Genomic DNA, 22,703 nt, shown 5'->3' on the forward strand with positions numbered 1-22,703 from the left:
CAGCATTATTCACAGTGGTGGCCAAGCGGTGGAAGCAAAACAAGTGTCCGCTGGCAAATGGGCAAAGGAAACACGGTCCAACCACACACTGGAACACTGTTCAGCCTTAAAGAAAGAAATCCCATCGCATGTCACAACATGAGGACATGATGCTGAGTGTAACAACCTGGACACAGAAGGACAAGTCCTGTGTGATTCCATTCATAGGGGATACCTGCCATTATCAAATCATGGAAATAAATGCAGGGGCCGGTTGCCAGGGCCTGGGGAGGGGAGTGGGGAGCCATTCCATAGGGACAGAGTTCAGCTCTACTAGATGACAATGTTCTGGAGATCTGTTCCTCAACAGTGGGATACAGTCAATGGTCCTAAAATGTGCTTAAATACTGCTGGGAGGGTACATTTTGTGTTCTATGCTTTTTACTACAATTAAAAATACTCTTTGTGGCCAAGTTCACACTGTACTTTTTCTTCCCAGTAAATGTGTAAACACCTTACCGTAACGTGGCTTTACTGTCTGGGGCAGAAGCTCTAAGGCTTTCAGAGAGGGCTGTGGATTTTGCTAAATGCCAGCACCTGGAGAGGGGAGAGCAGGACACGTGGAAGGTGTACCCGGACAGAGTGTCTTTGCCAGGAGCCCACTGTCATGTGTGATCCAGCCCCAAATCAAGACAAATGCAGGAGAGGGACTTGCCTGAGTTGGAGGGGACCCGACCTGGAAGAGATGCTAAAAACCCCGAAATGAACCAGCTGCTTGACATGGGTGACCCCCGGCTCTGCACACCAGTGGGCCCCCACCAGGCTCTGATGAGCCTGCAATGGCTCCAACTTGCACAGAGGTGTACCAAGGGCCCAGAGCCCTTCCCACTGTTCACCGCACCAGAGCTGCTCCCCAACTCAAGTCCTCAGACCTGGGACAGAGGGACAACACAGGGATGTGGGGCGGCAGATGGGGACTGGAGTGGGACACATGCCTCCCCAACCCCAGGTCAGGCAACCAGGGGGATTAAAGCCTGACCAAAAGACAAAGCCAAACTCCCCAAATGAGCTGCTGAGGCACATGAGCCCCCCATGAAAACACGGCCCGTGAGCACAGGGCCCCATGAGCAGAGGGTCCCCCATAAGAACAGAGGCCCATGGGCAGGAATCCCCATGAGCACAGGGGGAACGGAGGGTGAAGGGAGGGAAGGGGGAGGGGAGGGCAGAGAGAGGGGAGGGAAAGGGGACTGGGTGGGGTGAAGGTGGGAGCTGATGGGCCTAAGTAGAGGGGGCAGAGAAGCAGGTGGTGGTTGGACAGGAGTGGTTGACCTCGGCCGACCCCAGAATTCCTGCAGCAACAGTGAGACAAGGCCCCAGAGAGGTGTGGAGACCTCAACCCACTGGCAACCCCAAAGACCTGTCTGGTCTGGGGGGCTCATCAGGCATGGGGGGCACAGTGACAGGGCTAGTTGTCCCACGGACATCCCAGGGAGCAGACTGGGAGGAGGCAGGAAACAGCCAGCCTGGCTCCTGGTGCCCTGGGTTGGTGCGCTCCTGCCCTGAGAATCCATGCCCACCCACTGTGGGGCAACCACCAGGGCAGGTCCAGGGCCACTCAGCACTAGGAGGGCCGGACACCTGAGGAAAGGTCTGGCCATGAGGGGTCCGTCCTGCTCAGAGACATTCCTCCTAAAACATTCCTTGTATTTTCAAGATTTAAAGCAATTTTCTAGTTCCTCCTTTTCACAGAAAATGAAGATTCTGAATGTGGTTTAATCATGAATAATTCATAAAATTAAATACATTCACTAAAAAATAAAAAAAGGAAAAGTAGATATTTATTGAGAGGGAAAGGAGAACCATCTCCCACATTAGAGCTCTGGTGTTGAATGATCAGTGCGATTGGATATATTTTTATTGCTATTACTCTGTAACACCCTTACCTTTGAAAATTCTTTGGGTGTGCTTCCCTGTTCTACCTAAATTAGCTGATAAATCACACAAACCAATAACCAAGGGCCTTGGTTGTTGTAGGAATGAAGCCTTTAAAAATGGTATCATTCTTCTGATACTGTTTTTGTGTGTGATACTTTCACTAAGAAAAAAAGTCATTATGCGTGTGCCTTGCACATTTATGTGAAACATAGTTGACATTGCTGGTCTTATTCGTCCTTATTGAAAAGGAAAAAAGAGATTATTGTAGCTTCGGCTCACTTTGAGAGTATCTGTCCACTTTTTCTCAAAATACTTCCTCATACTGTGGCCGGCTCTGCCTGTATCAGAATCATCTTGATTAAAGGCTTCACAGTTGTCAAAAACAAGCCTGACATCGACAGCAAAGGCTTCCAGATTTGGATACCTGAAAGAAAACACATGATTTAGAGGTTCTTTTGTAGGGTGGCTTTGTTTTGTAAACAAATGAAATGATAATAAAAGGTAAAATAAAAAGTGAATCTGAAAAGATAAGAGAAAAAGATAATTGCATTTAAGCAGAAATAAAACACCTTATATCCTCTTACAAATGGAACATTTTAAAACTTCCATGTGTTCTGGACTATAAAGGATATAGACAGGTTAAATGGAAAAACAGATTTCTCAGAAGATCAAGATATATTTCAACTAACTAGCATTTCTCCCCCCATCCAATTTCCGATTTGATTTGAATCACAATTCCATCCCAGGACTCATCCCACTTGACTAGTTTAACTTTTCTGACCAATTGTAGCACTTGTAGTACCCTATGACCCACATTCAAAACAACTTAGTTTCATTAGAAATAATGTCAATGCCTCCTACGCACGATACACATTACAGCTGCCCTGGAGCCTTCACCTACATCCCAGGACATGCCACTGTGTTAAATCTTCCCCATTTCCTCTTTCTCTTTTCAACCATGCTCTTTTCTCAAGCAATGGATTATCATGATCCCAACAACAAAACAGCACGTGTTATCCCTTCACAGAGAGACACTACGAGGATCTGCCCTTCCATTGGAAGCACTGTGGCGTCTGTGCTTTTTTGGTGTGATAAACCTGATTCTCTTTCTCTGTAAAAGCACAGAGAAGACAGAATGTGAATGCACCTGCCTAAGCTTTTTGGTAAAAAAGACTGCCTTGTTTCAAGCCAACGCAAGCCAAATCAATACATTTTGAAGGAGGGCTTCTGGGTATCCAAATTTAAATTAATTCTAATATATGATGTATGATAAGCTGAACACTAATTTACCTTTTAGAAATACCTATGAAGTACACACTGGAGCTCTGAGACCTGGTAAAAGTGGAACTATTTCTTTCATCAAATACCTTGTATAGTCTTTTTCATTCTCTCATTATGGTATATGCAATAATAAGAGAATTAAGTCAGTATTTATGTAACCTTACCCATTTTCCTATTCTTCTGGGAATTATTTTTATTCAGGTGACATTCATATAACATAAAAGTGGCCATTTTAAGGTAGATAATTCAGTGGCACTTAGTATATTCCACACATTCTACTACCACCACCTCTATTTAGGTTCAAAACATTGTCATTACCCTAAAGTGAAACCTCATACCCAACCCATTAAACAGTTACTCTCCATTCCTCCCTTTCCCAGTCCCTGGAAACAACTAATCTGTTTTTCTGTCTCTATGGATTAACTTATTCTGGGTATTTCATAAAAATAGAATCAAACAACGTATGAGAATAGTTTTTATAAAATATTTTAATGTTACTTTGAGAAATATTTCACTTACTACAAGAAAAGGTTAATGATTAATGTCAGGGAGAGTGGAATCCAGGAAAGAATTCTCGGTGAGATTCTAGGTGCGGTGCTCACATCTCTGCTGTCCCTTCACAGGACAGGGCAGCTGACGGAACCCAGACTCATTAAACTAGTCACCTCCTCCCCTCTGTTCTATAAATTTCTGATTTAAACATTTGTGAGTTTTGTTTCCAGCTCATCCGTTTGGGCTTGATCGAACAACTTGAAGTTAGAGGAGCTTGAATCCACTGAATATTGCCTCCGACACAGCTGGCGTCGTGAACGGGATCATACAGAACTGCTCCCCTCCACCTGCCTCCCTCTGCTATGTTCCTCCTCCATTTACCAGGACTCGTTCTCAAAAGGTAGCTCCAATTTTTGGTAATGTCTAAGCTCTGTTTTAATGTTTGAACCTGTGTGTTTTGGGGATTTTGAGGCTGAAGTTCATCCTCCACCCAGGGACTGGAGAATCGCAGAAGATAAAGTCAAGAATTGTAAACACTGGTGAAGCCTTCCTGTGTAAGTCTGTCCTGGCCATGTGCTACCCACCTAAACATCTGCGTATTTTGATAAAAAAAAGCAAAAGAACTAGTTCCTATCTAGACACCAGCTTCTGCTGTTTGGTTCACAATAGAACCAATATTTTAACAGTCTTAAATGTTTTCTGAATTTTAATTTTTTAAAAGGTAAATAGAATCTTTTGAAAGACTGGCATTTCAGCCTACAAACAAATAAATCAGTAGTCATTTGGTCAATTTATTAAATCCTTTGATACATATGAGAAGAATGATGGTCATCAATGAGTTAAGTTCCACTCAACACTTCTAAATTGAATATAAATTATAGAACACCGTCATTTTCTCCCAAGGAATATCCAGGAGGGATAAAATAATACTGTTAAATAATGCTTTTAAAAAACACAGTAAGAATGTGATCAAAATATATTTTATGGTTACTTTTCATGTAAACTTCCTTTTTTCTCCAGAATTACTGGTGAATTTGCCTGCAGTTATGGGCATGAGCTACATTAACCAAAAGCAGTATATAGGAATAAAGGGAGCGGGAGAGTGGAGTAGAGGCCCACGCAGCTCCACGGCTCCTGGCAATTCTCCCGTGAAATGCTTCCTGTGGGTTTGTTCTGTAAGCAAACAGCCTCATTCCTTCCGGTGGTTCCACATGAGTCCAGTATCCAGAACCAACTAAAGCCCACTGACAGTGGTCACTCCCTGGCAGGAGTCTGAAGTGGTTTTAACAAAAATAATTAACTGCAACCAGGAAGCCATTTTACCCTTTGGATAGGATCACAAAGACGATATGGTAGGGACAGGGGCAAATAATAGTTTTCTTCTACTTTTAACAAATGCCTTTTTTGTAATCTACGACTCATTGTAAAGCTTTCATTATTTAAAATTTCCAATGATGCATCTTATAATAATCTGAAAATATTATGAAATCAATTTTTGTGAAATGCACATGAAATGGTATTGATATCCCAACGATGCACAATATAAGCTCCAGCTTACATGTCACTTAGTGACTTTGGGAGGCTTCCCTGATACTTTTCCTTAACTCCCAGGCTAGGTTTGGTGGCCTTCCAATGTCAAAACAGCTTTATTACACCATTTTTAATTACTGATATAATTTTAATTGACTCATCTTCCATATCATACTACCTTAACCACACACATATATATCCTGTCTCTAAAAGCAGGGCTTGTAATTAATGTATCCTTGGCTCACTGTAAGAGTACTGAGCACATAACAAACATTCAATAAACACTGAACAGAAATGATGTACTTACTGTCCACTAATTAATTTCTCTCTAATTGTGGAAAAATCCATAGGCTTCTTTATAACTTTGGTATAACCAGGAACAAAGTTCAAATTTACATGAAGATGAAAAGGCCATGCATCCTCATGATTTTCTATTTCGGTAAGGATCATACTGGAGAAAATAATGTTTGAAATCAATATCGATGCTTTATAGAGTTATCTATCTTTAGTAAAAGTTTAGCTTTTATTCTCTTTCAAGTAAACACAATGCAAATTTAATTCATAAAAAGACCAAAGAATACATTTAATTATAGTGCAGAGTTTACATTATAGGAAAATTCTTATTTACAAAAACTGTCAGGGGCAGAGCCAGGATGGTGGCATGAGTAGAGCAGTGGAAATCTCCTCCCAAAAACACATAGATCTATGAAAATATAACAAAGAAAACTCTTACTAAAATAGAGACCAGAGGCCACAGGACAACATCCAGACCACATCCACACCTGCTAGAACCCAGCGCCTTGCGAAGGGGTAAGATTCAAGCACCGGCCCAGTGGGACCCGAGCGCCCCTCCCCCCGGCTCCCGGCGGGTGGAAAGAAACCGGAGCGGTTTTTTTTTTGGCGAGTGCTTTTTGGAAGCCTTAAAGGGACAGGGACCCTGGTGCTAGGGAGGCAGAGCAGCAGGACCAGTGAGCGGGTGCCTGGGACTGGCGCCTGAGGACAAAGAATATCACGCCTTCTTCCCTGCAGGACCGGTGGGCAGGTGCCTGAGACCGGCGCCTGAGGACGGAGGAAATCACGCGTTTTTCCCTTTTTTTTCCCTCTTTTTGGAAGCCTTAAAGGGACAGGGACCCCAATACCAGCGAAACAGGGCAGCAAGACTGGTGAGCGGGTGCCTGAGACCGGTGCCTGGGGATGAAGAAAATCGCACGTTTTTCCCAATACTAGGGGGACAGGGTGGTGGGACCAGTGGGCAGTGACCTGGGGCCATCGCCTGAGGACAAAGGAAATCACGTGTTTTGCCCTTTTTTTTTTGGCAAGTGCTTCTTGGAAGCCTTGAAGGGACAGGGACCCCGGTGCTAGGGAGGCAGGGCAGCAGGACCAGTGAGTGGGTGCCTGGGACCGGCGCCTGAGGACAAAAAAAATCACCTTTTTCCTTTTTTTTTTTCTTTCTGTTTCTTCTCTCATTTTTCCTGTTGTTGTTTTGGTTTGGAGAGTGCTTTTTGGAAGTCTTAAAGGGGCAGGACAGGACACTTAGACCAGAGGCAGGGAATCTGGGGATCTCTGGACACTCTAACCTCCTGGGCAACAGGGAGCACAGAGGCCCCTTATGGAGATAAATAGCCTCCCAGCCGCTCCCCCTCCTCCAAAGGGACTCCACCATTTTGGAGGAGCAGCCCCAGCCAGGCGACGCCCACAGCAACAGCGGAGATAAACTCCATAGCAAATGGGCAGGTAGCAGAAGCCCTGTCTACGCACAGCTGACAAGCATAAGCCACTAGAGGTCGCTATTCTCCCAGGAGAGGAAGGCCACAAACCAACAAGAAGGGAAGCTCTTCCAGCGGTCACTCGTACCAGCTCTGCAAATTATCTCTATCACCATGAAAAGGCAAAACTACAGGCAGACAAAGATCACAGAGACAACACCTGAGAAGGAGACAGACCTAACCAGTCCTCCTGAAAAAGAATTAAAAATAAAAATCATGAACATGCTGAAAGAGATGCAGAGAAAAATGCAACAGCAATGGGATGAGATGCAGAGAAAAATGCAAGAGCAATGGGATGAAGTCCAGAGGGAGATCACAGATGTCAGGAAGGAGATCACAGAAGTGAAACAATCCCTGGAAGGATTTATAAGCAGAATGGATAAGATGCAAGAGGCCATTGAAGGAATAGAAGCCAGAGAGCAGGAACGTATAGAAGCTGACATAGAGAGAGATAAAAGGATCTCCAGGAATGAAACAACACTAAGAGAACTATGTGACCAAACCAAAAGGAATAATATTCGTATTATAGGGGTACCAGAAGAAGAAGAAAGAGGAAAAGGGATAGAAAGTCTCTTTGAAGAAATAATTGCTGAAAACTTCCCCAAACTGGGGGAGGAAATAATCGAACAGACCATGGAATTACAAAGAACCCCCAATAGAAAGGATCCAAGGAGGACAACACCAAGACACATAGTAATTAAAATGGCAAGGATCAAGGACAAGGAAAGAGTTTTAAAGGCAGCTAGAGAGAAAAAGGTCACCTATAAAGGAAAACCCATCAGGCTAACATCAGACTTCTCAACAGAAACCCTACAGGCCAGAAGAGAATGGCATGATATACTTAATGCAATGAAACAGAAGGGCCTTGAACCAAGGATACTGTATCCAGCACGACTATCATTTACATATGATGGCAGGATTAAACAATTCCCAGACAAGCAAAAGGTGAGGGATTTTGCTTACCACAAACCACCTCTACAGGCCATCTTACAGGGACTGCTCTAGATGGGAGCACTCCTAAAAAGAGCACAGAACAAAACACACAACATATGAAGAACGGAGGAGGAGGAATAAGAAGGGAGAGAAGAAAAGACTCTCCAGACAGTGTATATAACAGCTCAATAAGCGAGCTAAGTTAGGCAGTAAGATACTAAAGAAGCTAACCTTGAACCTTTGGTAACCACGAATCTAAAGCCTGCAATGGCAATAAGTACATATCTCTCAATAGTCACCCTAAATGTAAATGGACTTAATGCACCAATCAAAAGACACAGAGTAATAGAATGGATAAAAAAGCAAAACCCATCAATATGTTGCTTACAAGAAACTCACGTTAAACCCAAAGACAAGCTCAGACTAAAAGTCAAGGGATGGAAAAACATATTTCAAGCAAACAACAGTGAGAAGAAAGCAGGGGTTGCAGTACTAATATCAGACAAAATAGACTTCAAAACAAAGAAAGTAACAAGAGATAAAGAAGGACACTACATAATGATAAAGGGCTCAGTCCAACAAGAGGATATAACCATTCTAAATATATATGCACCCAATACAGGAGCACCAGCATATGTGAAACAAATACTAACGGAACTAAAGAGGGAAACAGACTACAATGCATTCATTTTAGGAGACTTCAACACACCACTCACCTCAAAGGATAGATCCACAGGGCAGAAAATAAGTAAGGACACAGAGGCACTGAACAACACACTAAAACAGATGGACCTAATAAACATCTAAAGAACTTTACATCCAAAAGCAACAGGATATACATTCTTCTCAAGTGCACATGGAACATTCTCCAGAATAGACCATATACTAGCTCACAAAAAGAGCCTCAGTAAATTCCAAAATATTGAAATTCTACCAACCAATTTTTCAGACCACAAAGGTATAAAAGTAGAAATAAATTCTACAAAGAAAACAAAAAGGCTCACAAACAGATGGAGGCTTAACAACATGCTACTAAATAATCAATGGATCAATGAACAAATCAAAATAGAGATCAAGGAATATATAGAAACAAATGACAACAACACAAAGCCCCAACTTCTGTGGGACGCAGCGAAAGCAGTCTTAAGAGGAAACTATATAGCAATCCAGGCACATTTGAAGAAGGAAGAACAATCCCAAATGAATAGTCTAACATCACAATTATCGAAACTGGAAAAAGAAGAACAAATGAGGCCTAAAGTCAGCAGAAGGAGGGACATAATAAAGATCAGAGCAGAAATAAACAAAATTGAGAAGAATACAACAATAGCAAAAATCAACGAAACCAAGAGCTGGTTCTTTGAGAAAATAAACAAAATAGATAAGCCTCTAGCCAAACTTATTAAGAGAAAAAGAGAATCAACACAAATCAACAGAATCAGAAATGAGAATGGAAAAATCACGACAGACTCCACAGAAATACAAAGAATTATTAAAGACTACTATGAAAACCTATATGCCAATAAGCTGGAAAACCTAGAAGAAATGGACAACTTCCTAGAAAAATACAACCTCCCAAGACTGACCAAGGAAGAAACACAAAAGTTAAACAAACCAATTACGAACAAAGAAATTGAAACGGTAATCAAAAAACTACCCAAGAACAAAACCCCTGGGCCGGACAGATTTACCTCGGAATTTTATCAGAAGCACACAGAAGACATAATACCCATTCTCCTTAAAGTGTTCCAAAAAATAGAAGAAGAGGGAATACTCCCAAACTCATTCTATGAAGCCAACATCACCCTAATACCAAAGCCAGGCAAAGACCCCACCAAAAAAGAAAATTACACACCAATATCCCTGATGAATGTAGATGCAAAAATATTCAATAAAATATTAGCAAACAGAATTCAACAGTATATCAAAAGGATCATACACCATGACCAAGTGGGATTCATCCCAGGGATGCAAGGATGGTACAACATTCGAAAATCCATCAACATCATCCACCACATCAACAAAAAGAAAGACAAAAACCACATGATCATCTCCATAGATGCTGAAAAAGCATTTGACAAAATTCAACATCCATTCATGATAAAAACTCTCAGCAAAATGGGAATAGAGGGCAAGTACCTCAACATAATAAAGGCCATATATGATAAACCCACAGCCAGCATTATACTGAACAGCGAGAAGCTGAAAGCATTTCCTCTGAGATCGGGAACCAGACAGGGATGCCCACTCTCCCCACTGTTATTTAACATAGTACTAGAGGTCCTACCCACGGCATTCAGACAAAACAAAGAAATACAAAGAATCCAGATTGGTAAAGAAGTTAAACTGTCATTATTTGCAGATGATATGATACTGTACATAAAAAAACCCTAAAGACTCCACTCCAAAACTACTAGAACTGATATTGGAATACAGCAAAGTTGCAGGATACAAAATTAACACACAGAAATCTGTAGCTATCCTATACACTAACAATGAATCAATAGAAAGAGAAATCAGGAAAACAATTCCATTCACCATTGCATCAAAAAGAATAAAATACCTAGGAATAAACCTAACCAAAGAAGTGAAAGACTTATACTCTGAAAACTCTGAAAACTACAAGTCACTCTTAAGAGAAATTAAAGGGGACACTAATAAATGGAAACTCATCCCATGCTCATGGCTAGGAAGAATTAATATCGTCAAAATGGCCATCCTGCCCAAAGCAATATACAGTTTTGATGCAATCTCTATCAAATTACCAGCAACATTCTTCAATGAATTGGAACAAATAATTCAAAAATTCATATGGAAATACCAAAGACCCCGAATAGCCAAAGCAATCCTGAAAAAAAAGAATGAAGTAGGGGGGATCTCACTCCCCAACTTCAAGCTCTACTACAAAGCCATAGTAATCAAGACAATTTGGTACTGGCACAAGAACAGAGCCACAGACCAGTGGAACAGATTAGAGACTCCAGAAATTAACACAAACATATATGGTCAATTAATATTAGATAAAGGAGCCATGGTCATACAATGGCAAAATGACAGTCTCTTCAACAGATGGTGCTGGCAAAACTGGACAGCTACATGTAGGAGAATGAAACTGGACCATTGTCTAACCCCATAAAGAAAGGTAAACTCAAAATGGATCAAAGACTAGAATGTAAGTCATGAAACCATTAAACTCTTGGAAAAAAATATAGGCAAAAACCTCTTAGACATAAACATGAGTGATCTCTTCTTGAACATATCTCCCCAGGCAAGGAAAACAACAGCAAAAATGAGCAAGTGGGACTACATTAAGCTAAAAGCTTCTGTACAGCGAAAGACACCATCAATAGAACAAAAAGGAACCCTACAGTATGGGAGAATATATTTGAAAATGACAGATCCGATAAAGGCTTGACGTCCAGAATATATAAAGAGCTCACACGCCTCAACAAACAAAAAACAAATAACCCAATTAAAAAATGGGCAGAGGAACTGAACAGACAGTTCTCTAAAAAAGAAATACAGATGGCCAAGAGACACATGAAAAGATGCTCCACATCGCTAATGATCAGAGAAATGCAAATTAAAACTACAATGAGGTATCACCTCACACCAGTAAGGATAGCTGCCATCCAAAAGACAGACAACAACAAATGTTGGCGAGGCTGTGGAGAAAGGAGAACCCTCCTACACTGCTGGTGGGAATGTAAATCAGTTCAACCGTTGTGGAAAGCAGTATGGAGGTTCATCAAAATGCTCAAAACAGACCTACCATTTGACCCAGGAATTTCACTCCTAGGAATTTACCCTAAGAACGCAGCAATCAAGTTTGAGAAAGACAGATGCACCCCTATGTTTATCGCAGCACTATTTACAATAGCCAAGAATTGGAAGCAACCTAAATGTCCATCGGTAGATGAATGGATAAAGAAGATGTGGTACATATACACAATGGAATACTACTCAGCCATAAGAAGTGGAAAAATCCAACCATTTGCAGCAACATGGATGGAGCTGGAGAGTATTATGCTCAGAGAAATAAGCCAAGTGGAGAAAGAGAAATACCAAATGATTTCACTCATCTGAGGAGTATAAGAAGAAAGGAAAAACTGAAGGAACAAAACAGCAGCAGAATTACAGAACCCAAAAATGGTATAACAGGTACCAAAGGGAAAGGAACTGGGGAGGATGGGTGGGCAGGGAGGGATAAGGGGGGGAAAAAGAAGGGGGGGTATTAAGATTAGCATGCATGCGGGGGAGGGAGAAAGGGGAGGGTGGGCTGCACAACACAGAGAGGACAAGTAGTGACTCTACAACATTTTGCTAAGCTGATGGACAGTAACCGTAATATGGTTGTTAGGGGGGACCTGATATATGGGAGAGCATAGTAAACATAGTATTCTTCATGTAAGTGTAGATTAAAGATTAAAAAAAAAAAGAAAAGGGGGATTACTCCTTGATAGGATAAAACTATTGGTAAATCAAAGATCAACGCATGCTTTAAATATCCTTAATGTTGATCACTTAAAGGGTGTCAGATGATCAGCTATGGAGGTACTCTTTTCTGATAATATTCCTTTCTCTTAATAGAAAAAAAAAAGCAGTTCCTGTGTGCTGACCTCCAATGAGTTCTGCACAGTGGTATAGAGGGCATGTCAAAGTGTGGGCAAAGGGTCTGTTTGTTTCTATGCAGAAGATAAAGGCCTAGCTTGGATACCCAGAAAATGAACTAAGATACGATATGAGGAGGAGCTTCCGGCATCAGCACTCTCTGGAGGACTTGTGCCAGGGGGATGATCATCAAAAAGCCTCCACAGGGATCTGGGCGATGCTGCGGTTGTGGCTGCATCCACCCCACCGTCTCCTGGACTTGCCATTGGAATGAGGAGGGAGATGTCTAGGCTGGCATGTGCATACAGTGAGACAACGAATTTGACTGGATCTGTACTGTTGGAACTCAACCAGGAGTTGGGAGGGGTGCAAGTTGTCGCACTCCAAAATCTTATGACTACAGACTATCTACAGTTAAAAGAACATATGGGATGTGAACAGATCCCAGAAATGGGCTGTTTTAATTTGTCTGATTTCTCTCAGACTGTTCAAGTATAGTTGGACAATATCCATCATATCATAGACAAATTTTCACAAATGCCTAGGGTGCCTAAATGGTTTTCTTGGCTTCACTGGAGATGGATGGTAATTATAGATTTGCTTTATGTCACCGTATTCCTATTATGTTAATATGTGAGTGCAAATTAGTTGGTAGTTTAAAACCTATGCATGCTTAAGGTACTCTACAAGAAGATATGTCAAAGAAATAATCAATCCTCCCATGTTTTCTTCCATATGCTACCTCTATAGCTTTTCTTCTTCCTTCCTAATTACAACCCTTAAATAGAATTCGTGCCTCATATCAAATTTACCGAGTATCATAATTCCTCCAAGTGGTAAAGATACCTCGAGACAAGTGCTGGGCATAGAAGCCACAGGGCATAAATCTGCAAAGAAGTAAAAAGCTAACCTTTTCAAACAATATGGCTTCTCTCTCACTTACCAACTTTACATTTCCCTGTATGGCCCCGGAAAATGACTGGTTAGCCAGAGATGGGTAAGATTCCTCAAGGGAGGAACAACCTAAGACAGGCACAGTCGCAGGGGGGCCATCAGGTGAGAAATTGGGGATCAACAGAGGTGAGGCTCAGAACCTCACCCTCCCTGTTTTGAGAGAAATCTTCTGCATCCGTGGATGTTTTGCTGCCCTTGTCTAGCTTGGATTAATACTTAGTCCATAGGCACACACCTGATCATCTACATTTGCCCTCTTACAGCAATAAACTATGTTTTCTACCTTTATCTTACATCTACCTACCACTTCAGCATTTTATTAAAAATAAAAATAATAAGAATAACAAAGGGAGAAATGTGGGATCAACATATAAATCAAGTATAAAAATCAAATGAATATTCATATTTGACCTGATTGTTTATAGTTCATAATGCGTGATCAAAAATGAAAGTTTCTCTGATGAATGCCCTTGTACTGTTCACCATCTAAGAATTTATTCACTATGTAAGAATTCGTTCACCATGTAAGAACTTGTTCGTTATGCTTCAGAATGGAGACTGACGAGAATTAGGCTTGAGATGGATTAATGATTGTACATTGAGCATTGACCCCCCTATACAGAATTTTATTGTTGTTAACAACCATTTGATCAATAAATGAGAGATGCCCTCTCAAAAAAAATACTGTCAGAAAGTCACCTGTAATATGGTGAAAGGTTTCTAAACAAATACAGTGGGATGTTATGAACATATAGGACAGGGGAACAGAAATAATACCTGCACAGGTCCTTAAAGTCATCTCATTTCACTTTCTTAACACAAGTAAAACTTGGTTCTGACGAGTTACCAGAAGTGTTTTCCTCTATTTTTCTTTTTCTCTGGTCTTTGCTTAGATGAGTTTCCATTTCATTAAGGTTGGTACTAGAGAAAATAATGTTTCAAATCAACATCCATGCTTCAGAGTTACCCATCTTTAGAAAAAGTTTAGCTTTCATTCTCTTTCAAGTAAAGACAATGCAAATTAATTCATGGAAAAGATGAAAGAATACATTTACTTATAGTACAAAGTTGATATTACATAAGAAAATTCCTCTTTACACAAACGGTCAAAAAGTCACCTTTAGAGGAACAACTGAAGACAGGCACAGTTGCAGGGGGCCCATCAGGTGAGAAATTGGGGATCAATAGAGGCGAGGCTTAGAACTTCACCCCCCGTTTTGAGAGACATCTTCTGCATCTGTGGATGAGTTTTGTTGCCCTTGTCTAGCTTGGATTAATACTTAGTCTATAGGCACACACCTGATCATCTACATTTGCCCTCTTACAGCACTAAATTATGTTTTCTACCTTTATCTTGCATCTACCTACCACTTTAGCATTTTATTTAAAAAAATAATAAGGGAGAAATGTGGGATTCACATATAAAGCAAGTATAAGAATCAAACAAATAATCATATCTGACTTGATTGTTTATAGTTCATGATGCGTGATCAAAACCGAAAGTTTCTGTGATATGACTGCCCTTGCATGGTTCACCATGTAAGAACTTATTCGTTATGCTTCAGAAGATTGGAAACTGTTGAGAATTAGGCTTGGGGTTGATGAATGATTGTGCATTTAGTCCCCTATACAGAATGTTATTGTTGTTAACAACCATTTGATCAATAAATATGAGAAATCCCCTCTCAAAAAAAAAAAGTCACCTTTAGTATGGTGGAAGGTTTCTAAACAAATACAATGGGATGTTATGAACATACAGGATAGGGGAACAGAAATAATACCGGCAAGTAGTCAGGTACAGAGACTCCTCGTTTCGTTTTCTTAACAGAGGTACAACTGGGTTGTTTTGATAAGTGACCCGAATCATTGTCCTCCGTTTTTTCTTTTCTCAACGCTTCACTGAGGCAAGTATGCCTATCAGTAAGGATCATCCTAGAGAAAATAATGTTTCAAATCAACATCCATGCTTTAGAGTAATCTATCTTTAGTAAAAGTTAAGCTTTCATTCTGTCAAGTAAAGACGATGCAAATCAATTCATAAAAAAGATGAAAGAATACATTTACTTACAGTACAGAGTTGACATTACATAGGAAAATTTCTACTTATAAAAACTGTCAAAAAACTGTAATATGGTGGAAGTTTTTGAAACAAATACAATGGGATGTTATGAACACATAGGACAGGAGAACAGAAATAATACCGGGAAAAAGTCATGACCTGGTAGAGGTCCGTGTTCTCTATCGGTTCCTTAGAATAAGTAAAAGGTGGTAGTTTTTTCAAGTCACAGCAAGTGTTTTCCTCCATTTTTCATTTTCTCAACTGTTCACAGAGGCATGTTACCATTTCAGCAAAGACAAAACTAGAGAAAATAATGTTTCAAATCAACATCCATGCTTCAGAGTTATCCATCTTTAGAAAAAGTTGAGCTTTCATTCTCTTTCAAGTAAAAACAATGCAAATTAATTCATGGAAAAGATGAAAGAATACATTTACTTAATAGTACAGAGTTGAGATTACATAAGAAAATTCCTATTTACACAAATGGTCAAAAAGTCACCTTTAGTATGGTGGAAGGTTTCTAAACAAATACAATGGGATTTTATGAACATACAGGACAGGGGAACAGAAATTATACCGGCAATTAGTCAGGTACAGGGACTCCTCTTGTTTCAGTTTCTTAATAGAGGTACAACTGGGTTGTTTTGGCAAGTGACCCCAATCATTTTCCTCCGTTGTTCTTTTTCTCTGCTCTTTGCTTAGATGAGTTTCCATTTCATTAAGGTTCGTACTAGAGAAAATAATGTTTGGAATCAATATCCATGCTTTAGAGTTATCTATCTTTAGTGAAAGCTTAGCTTTCATTCTCTTCCAAGTAGAGACTATGCAAATTAATTCATAAAAACACATGAAAGAATACATTTACTTATAGTACAGAGTTGACATTACATAGGAAAATTCCTATTTACGCAAACGTTCAAAAAGTCACCTTTAGTATGGTGGAAGGTTTCTAAACAAATACAAGGGCATGTTATGAACATACACGACAGGGACACAGAAATAATATCCGCAAAGAGTCAGGTCCTTAGAGTGTTCTCACTTCGGTGTCTTAACGAAACCAAAAGTTGGTAGTTTTTCTCCATTTTTCCTTTTCTCAACTCTTCGCTGAGGCGAGTTACCATGTTGGCAAAGATCATGCTAGAGAAAATAATGTTTCAAATCAACATCCGTGCTTCAGAGTTATCCATCTTTACTAAAAGTTTAACTTTCATTCTCTTTCAAGTAAAGACAATGCAAATCAATTCATAAAAAAGATGAAAGAATACATTTACTTCTGGTACAGAGTTGACATTACATAGGAAAATTCCTATTTACGCAAATGGTCAAAAAGTCACCTGTAGTATAGTGGAACCTTTCTAAACAAATACAATAGGATGTTATGAACATATAGGACAGGGGAACAGAAATAATACCGGCAAAAAGTCACATACTCAGCCTCCTCTCGTTTCGGTGTCTTAGCGGAACCAAAAGTTGGTAGTTTGGACAAGTCACAAGTGTTTTTCTTCGTTTTTCCCTTTCTCAACTCTTTGCTGAGGCGAGTTACCATGTCAGCAAGGATCATGCTAGAGAAGGAGTTCCTTTTGACTCCTCTCTCTGAAGAGGCGAACTGTCTCTGGACTTACTTTCACCCCTTTTTATGATGAATTTTGTTTCTTGTGAATTTATTTCTTTTTGCACAACATCCTTTAACAATTCTTTACTGAGGGTTTATGGGTGTTAACACTTTCTGAGTTTTGGCCTAAAAACAGCTTTTTAAAAAAAATCTCAATCTCGGTAATAATATACCTAGGCTTACTAAAATTCTAATGGTCATTACTGTCTCTTTGTATGTAAGGAGCCAGTGACAAATAAGCTGTCAGTCCAGATGTCCACTGTCACAACCACTGACACAACAGCCTGCTCTGCACCATGCGCTGTGCACAAATATGAACTCACTGATACTTCTGAGCAGCCCACTGAGGAAGCGTTGTTAATAGTGAGGTGACAGAGCAGTCTTTTGAGAAATGTGGTGTCATAAATCCACTGGACAAGGCTTATTAGGATTCTGTGCCAAACTCCTCTGAAATCATCGGTAAAGTCTGTTTTGCTCAAGAAGACCGGTGTGCATGGGAACTCCTTTGAGGGACTCAGTAAAGGGCTGTGTTTCAGAGGAAGGTCAGCATGGCGTAGAAAAAGGCCAGACATATAGGAGGAGGAACAGTAGGCTGAGGTAGTACGTCCACCAAGATCAGACAAGATTTTAGGGACAGCTTTGAAATGCCACATGTTAGAGGAAGCATAAAACCTCAATGTGATTTATTTCCATCAGGGGTTTAAACATTTTAACAGTAAGGTATTGACAAAGGGCCACATGGCAAAATACATGCCAGGAAGTTGCTCAAGCTGGCAGGGGAATGGAGATTGATAAGGAATGGGTTGTGACCAGCTGGGAAAAAGAAGGAAATTTTAAACCAGCCAACAAAATTAAGGCAAATGTAAAGGACTGCCTAATATGGATATAACTTCCTTAGGCAACGTCCAGGAAAGAATGTAAACCCTGTAGTACTCAGCCAATGAGGAACCAGGGGAGGGACTCATGTGGTAGGGAATAAATTACTTCCTCCAGCTGCCCTGGGTGTGCCTGCCCACCAGACATCCCATCTTGCAAGACCACCATTAAAGCCTCACTCTGCTGTTCTCTTTGTCTCCACGTCCACTTACTGAGTTTGGGCCAGTGAGCATATTTCTCACACACAGACCAGGGAACTGAGCTCGTCAATTTCACCTCTAAATAAAGCACCCTGCCTTTAGCACACTGTATCAGGGGCTAGCAGGACAAATCTGGCCCACCACCTGTATTTGTAAAGCCTACCAGCCAAGAATGGTTTTTAGACTTTTCAGTGACTGTAAATCAAAAGAATAATATTTCATGATACATAGAAATAATATGTAACCCAAATTTTGTCTTAACACAGCCACCTCATCTGTTTACATATCGTTGATTGTTGATCTGTTTTCAAGGGCAGAGCCAAGTGGTTGCAGCAGAGACCATACGGCCTGCAAAACTTTAAATGTTTATGCTCCAGCCTTTATAGAGAAAGCTTGCTGACCCGACACTAATCATCGATGGTGAGACAAGGTATCTGCATACCAAATATAACAAAACATCGAGGAATGGGTTGCACTAAAACATAGATGCTTCATAGGGAACCAGAACAAAAGATATGGTTTTAGAAGATTAGAGATGATGAGAAGAGTAGAAAGTTACTTAAGAGGGAAAAACTCAGTGTCAACTGCATTTTTAATGATGGTGATAGCAGGAAACTGGACAAATAAACAGAAAAACATGTGTCTGAGGTAATTCATCATCTAACTTTTCTGAAGATCAGTTCAACGCCAGGCAGACAGTCACCTGTGACACAGAATGATCCAGCACCAGATGCTACAGGTCATTGGCTCAACAAGTGCCTATTCAGTGCCTCCCATGGGAAGGTCCTGTGCTTAAGTCAATGGGTGGGAAAGATAGGAAGCCTCAGTTTTGGCCTTTGTACTCCAAGAAAAATATAATCTACTTGTGGAGATAAGAAAATATGTTGGATTATTGGTGACAGTTGTGTGGCAATTGAGAAATTATATAACCATTCAGAAAGGAATAAGCTAAAAATCAACATTAGTGACCAAGGAAGGAACCCTAAAGGAGGAAGAACGGGGTGGATTGGAGCTTGAAGACTGACTGGGGGTGGGGGGTGGGGGGAATAATGCATTCCAGATGCGGACATGCGGGAGCAATGGCTTGGTGATGGTGGGGGGAAGTGCATTCCAAAAGAGAAGAGAGACCAGCCAGGCTGAAGCAGGGGAGAAGCTAGAGACAGAGAGGTCCAGGGCATGGGCAGGGGTTTGAGAGGGTCTTGGAAAGCCAGGATGAAGGGATTCCTAGATTAACATTGGAGAAACCTTGTGTGTTTGTGTAAAGAGTAAGGATAAGAAATTGGTATTCATCAAAATTATAGCACAGGGAAGAGTCCAAAAACAGAAAAACACCGAATGTGATGATATTCCAGAAGGAGAGACGAGCAGTAAGAAAGAGTGTGTACCTTAGGCCCTATGAGGTAGGAAAGAAACAGATAAATGAACAAATAGGTGATAAACCTAGAGCTTCCAAGGACAAAACAGAACAAGAGACAAGAAGAAAGATGGAAACCGTGAACCAGTGCTGTGGATTTAGGGTTGGCATGGAGTGGCCAACTGCTGGCCACACAACAAAAGCTTCATTTCCACAAGGGTCTGGTGACCCTGGAAAACAGGCTCCTCACAAATTGTCCTAAACAACTGGGGAGCCACAGACATCCCTCACCCTCCTCACCACAGGATTGGGAAAAAAGGGGAAAGTGGTTCAAGAGGGGAGAGATTCAGAGGACATTTGCTGAAGTGATCAACCATGACTGGGGGAGGATGAGATGTTCTGAGTAGACCCCTAACCCCTGAGTAATATTATTATCTCCTGACAAAGTAAATTCCTGGAGATAATGGAGTGAGAAATTGTCATGCTAAAAAAATGATCAAAATATTTGTATATTGGGGTAGCTGCTGAAAACACACAGCAGTTTTTTCCACCTATTTATATTCTTCATATAATTTTTTTCACCTTATTTCTTGATTTAAGTGTAGCCACAATGAGACTGAAATAGTGGCTACACCACAAGCCTCAAAAGCTAACTGCTGCAAGATGCCCATTGGTAATGTCAAAACAGAGAAAGTAGAGCCATGAACTTGGAGAAGACCACCATAAGAGGTGCTCGGCATGCAGATGAAGGCCCAGGGCCCTGTCTGCAAGGATGATAAATGGACCCTGAGGACTTGGGTTCAGAGGTTTTACTAAAATGGCTGATAGCAGATGCTAGTTTTTTTACTACCCCTAAGAACCAAGATTTTCACCATTTAGGTTGGTGACCATCACTAAAAATCTTGACTCATGCAATAAAACAAAATTGTTTTTATGAACTGAAGAATAATGGTCTTGTTAGCTTCACCAGCAGATTAAGCGCTGTGTGTGGCATTTACTAGGGGTCATGGAGTCCCAGCGCTGTTGCACTAAAGCCTTTTACTGCCAAAGCGAGCCCTGATTTGAGCAGATGAGACTAGCTTGCAGTGAATGACCAAAGGCCAGTGTCATCTGACAGGGAGGTTCTCATCAACACTGACCACAGAGGCACTTATTGTTTGCATGAGAATGAAATGACTGGGACAAAAGAGCCAGAAATGAAAGGGATCCTGTAGTTAACACAGCTTCTTGTAGGTATGAAACAAGATAAGCAATGGTCTGATTGGCCTTGTGAACTTGAGGAAAGAGGCATATTAAAAAAGTTAACATAAACTTGAAACTATTTCTTGGTGAACAGAACTAGCTGTCTCTGTGTATAAGTATAAGCAGATTCAGTGTGGGTGATGAGAAGACGTGGACTGTACAGTATATTTAAGAATTCAAAGCATCTAAATCTTTGCTAACTAATCCACAGCCACATGAGTAGCTGTAGTGCAGAGGGACTGGGAACACCGAGACTGGACATGTTCTGCACTAATTTCTGTCCAATGGGTCCTAACACCACTAAGTGAACTAAATTCTATAAAAAATAACAGGGTACTAAGATCTAATTTCACATGATTTATTTCTGCCAACAGAGAGGAAAATTAAATGGTTACACCTAAACATCAAATGTAACTAGTTTATTGTAAAAACTTTTGCACTTTCAATTTTTAAAAAAATCTGGATTAAATTGTTCCCATTACATTTTAATGTGATTCTGTGAGCAATTAGAATTAGATTATAAAAACTCTAGGAAACTCCTCCAAAAGTAAAGGAAAAACAAAACTTCAAAAGAGAAGACAAATTACTAGCTCAGAAAAAAAGTTGTTCATGCACCTTTCAGATGCAAAGAAAACACATTTAAAAGTCCAGTTTCTTAAAAATTTTGCTTTAAGAAGCACGAAGTTTGGTCAGTTCCTGCAGTGAACACCAGCAAGTGGCGGCAGGTCTGGGGCTCCCTGCAGCCCCACAAGCTCAGCAGAGCCGTGAGAGCCAGACCAAGGGGCAGGTCACTTGCCTGCGGGGAGCACTGCTCCATGGACTGAATGACGGGCGAGGCACAGAACATTCTTGCTGACCAACCTAACAGACTTAGGGCTGAGACACTGCCAGGGAACACACATCACTGTGGAAAGGGGAACTTACCTTGGGTGATGACTGTTCTTGATTATTAAGTGTTTCTCTCTTTTCTGCTTAAAATTGAATTGCCATGAGAGAAATGTTTATTTGAAAGCAGAAAATCATGAAAATAAAGGTAAATATGGCAGAGTCCACTGTTTGTGGGGGTCGAACAGTGTAGATGGAATTTAAAAATCATTTCTTTAACATGCACTCGTTGGCTAGAAAAAGAGAAAAGCACCACTTTCTTTTCAAGTAACAAGTGTTTTGAGCAGCAATAAGGAGGGCTGGGGTAGAAACCAGTTTATGGTGCAAACCCTTCCAGCCCAGCCCACATCAAGAGGCCGGCTGCTCTCTGGCCCACGGCTGACTGTGGCCCCTCTGGGGAGGTTCTGCGCGTGGAGCAGTCTATGGGATCCAACAGACCAGAGCATTCCTAGAGACCAGACCAATCCCTGGAACAGTAACAAAAGGATGCCTCACAGTACACAAGCCAACCTATGACACCCACCTTCCACGCAGTCTGGGAGCATGGCCTCCTAAGCTGCAGGAGACACACCTCCGTAGGGCGGGGAGCCGCATCTGGATGTCGGCGTCACTGCTGCGCGCCCTAACAAAGCCTCGTTCTCCTGGGGCAACAGGCCATCTTACTCACTGTGCTGATCAAGATCCTCTAGTGTTCAAAAGTGGACTCAGATTTTACAGGGCCTGGAGTTTATACAAATAAAGGATATGTGACGAGGTATGAAAGTAAGTGGTTAGAATGAGAAAAGAGCTCAAATAAAATTCTAAATTTTAAGGAGTCAACTATTACCAACATTCCCAAAACCAAAATAAAGGTATACATATAATAGAAATACAATCAAGTGTCTAATACATCTCTACAATTTTTCCTACATTCTTGTTGGTATGTTCTCTGATCAGTTTTTCATATGAAAAATATTTTTTAATCCTATTTTTGGTAGAGAAATTAGAAATAATT

At 40.8% G+C, this 22,703-nt stretch overlaps 1 long non-coding RNA gene across 4 annotated transcripts; it reads right to left on the bottom strand.

Moving 5' to 3' along the window:
- Positions 1-1,761: 1,761 nt before the first annotated feature.
- LOC140848785 (uncharacterized) lies at positions 1,762-22,630 on the bottom strand. 4 transcript variants are annotated; one of them, XR_012129907.1, is made up of 8 exons: positions 22,233-22,630; positions 16,118-16,677; positions 15,700-15,841; positions 15,263-15,413; positions 14,600-14,718; positions 14,259-14,402; positions 5,525-5,668; positions 1,762-2,338 (listed from the first exon to the last, which is right to left on the bottom strand). It is a non-coding gene; the product is annotated as an uncharacterized lncRNA (long non-coding RNA). The 4 variants fall into 4 exon arrangements; XR_012129905.1 differs by lacking the exon at positions 14,600-14,718 and having other exon boundaries at positions 1,764-2,338; XR_012129906.1 differs by lacking the exon at positions 14,600-14,718 and having other exon boundaries at positions 1,773-2,338; positions 16,118-16,270; positions 22,233-22,619.
- Between the last annotated feature and the right edge of the window lie 73 nt (positions 22,631-22,703).

This window comes from Manis javanica, chromosome 4, assembly GCF_040802235.1.
Source record: "Manis javanica isolate MJ-LG chromosome 4, MJ_LKY, whole genome shotgun sequence".
In the NCBI taxonomy this organism is placed as follows: domain Eukaryota; kingdom Metazoa; phylum Chordata; class Mammalia; order Pholidota; family Manidae; genus Manis; species Manis javanica.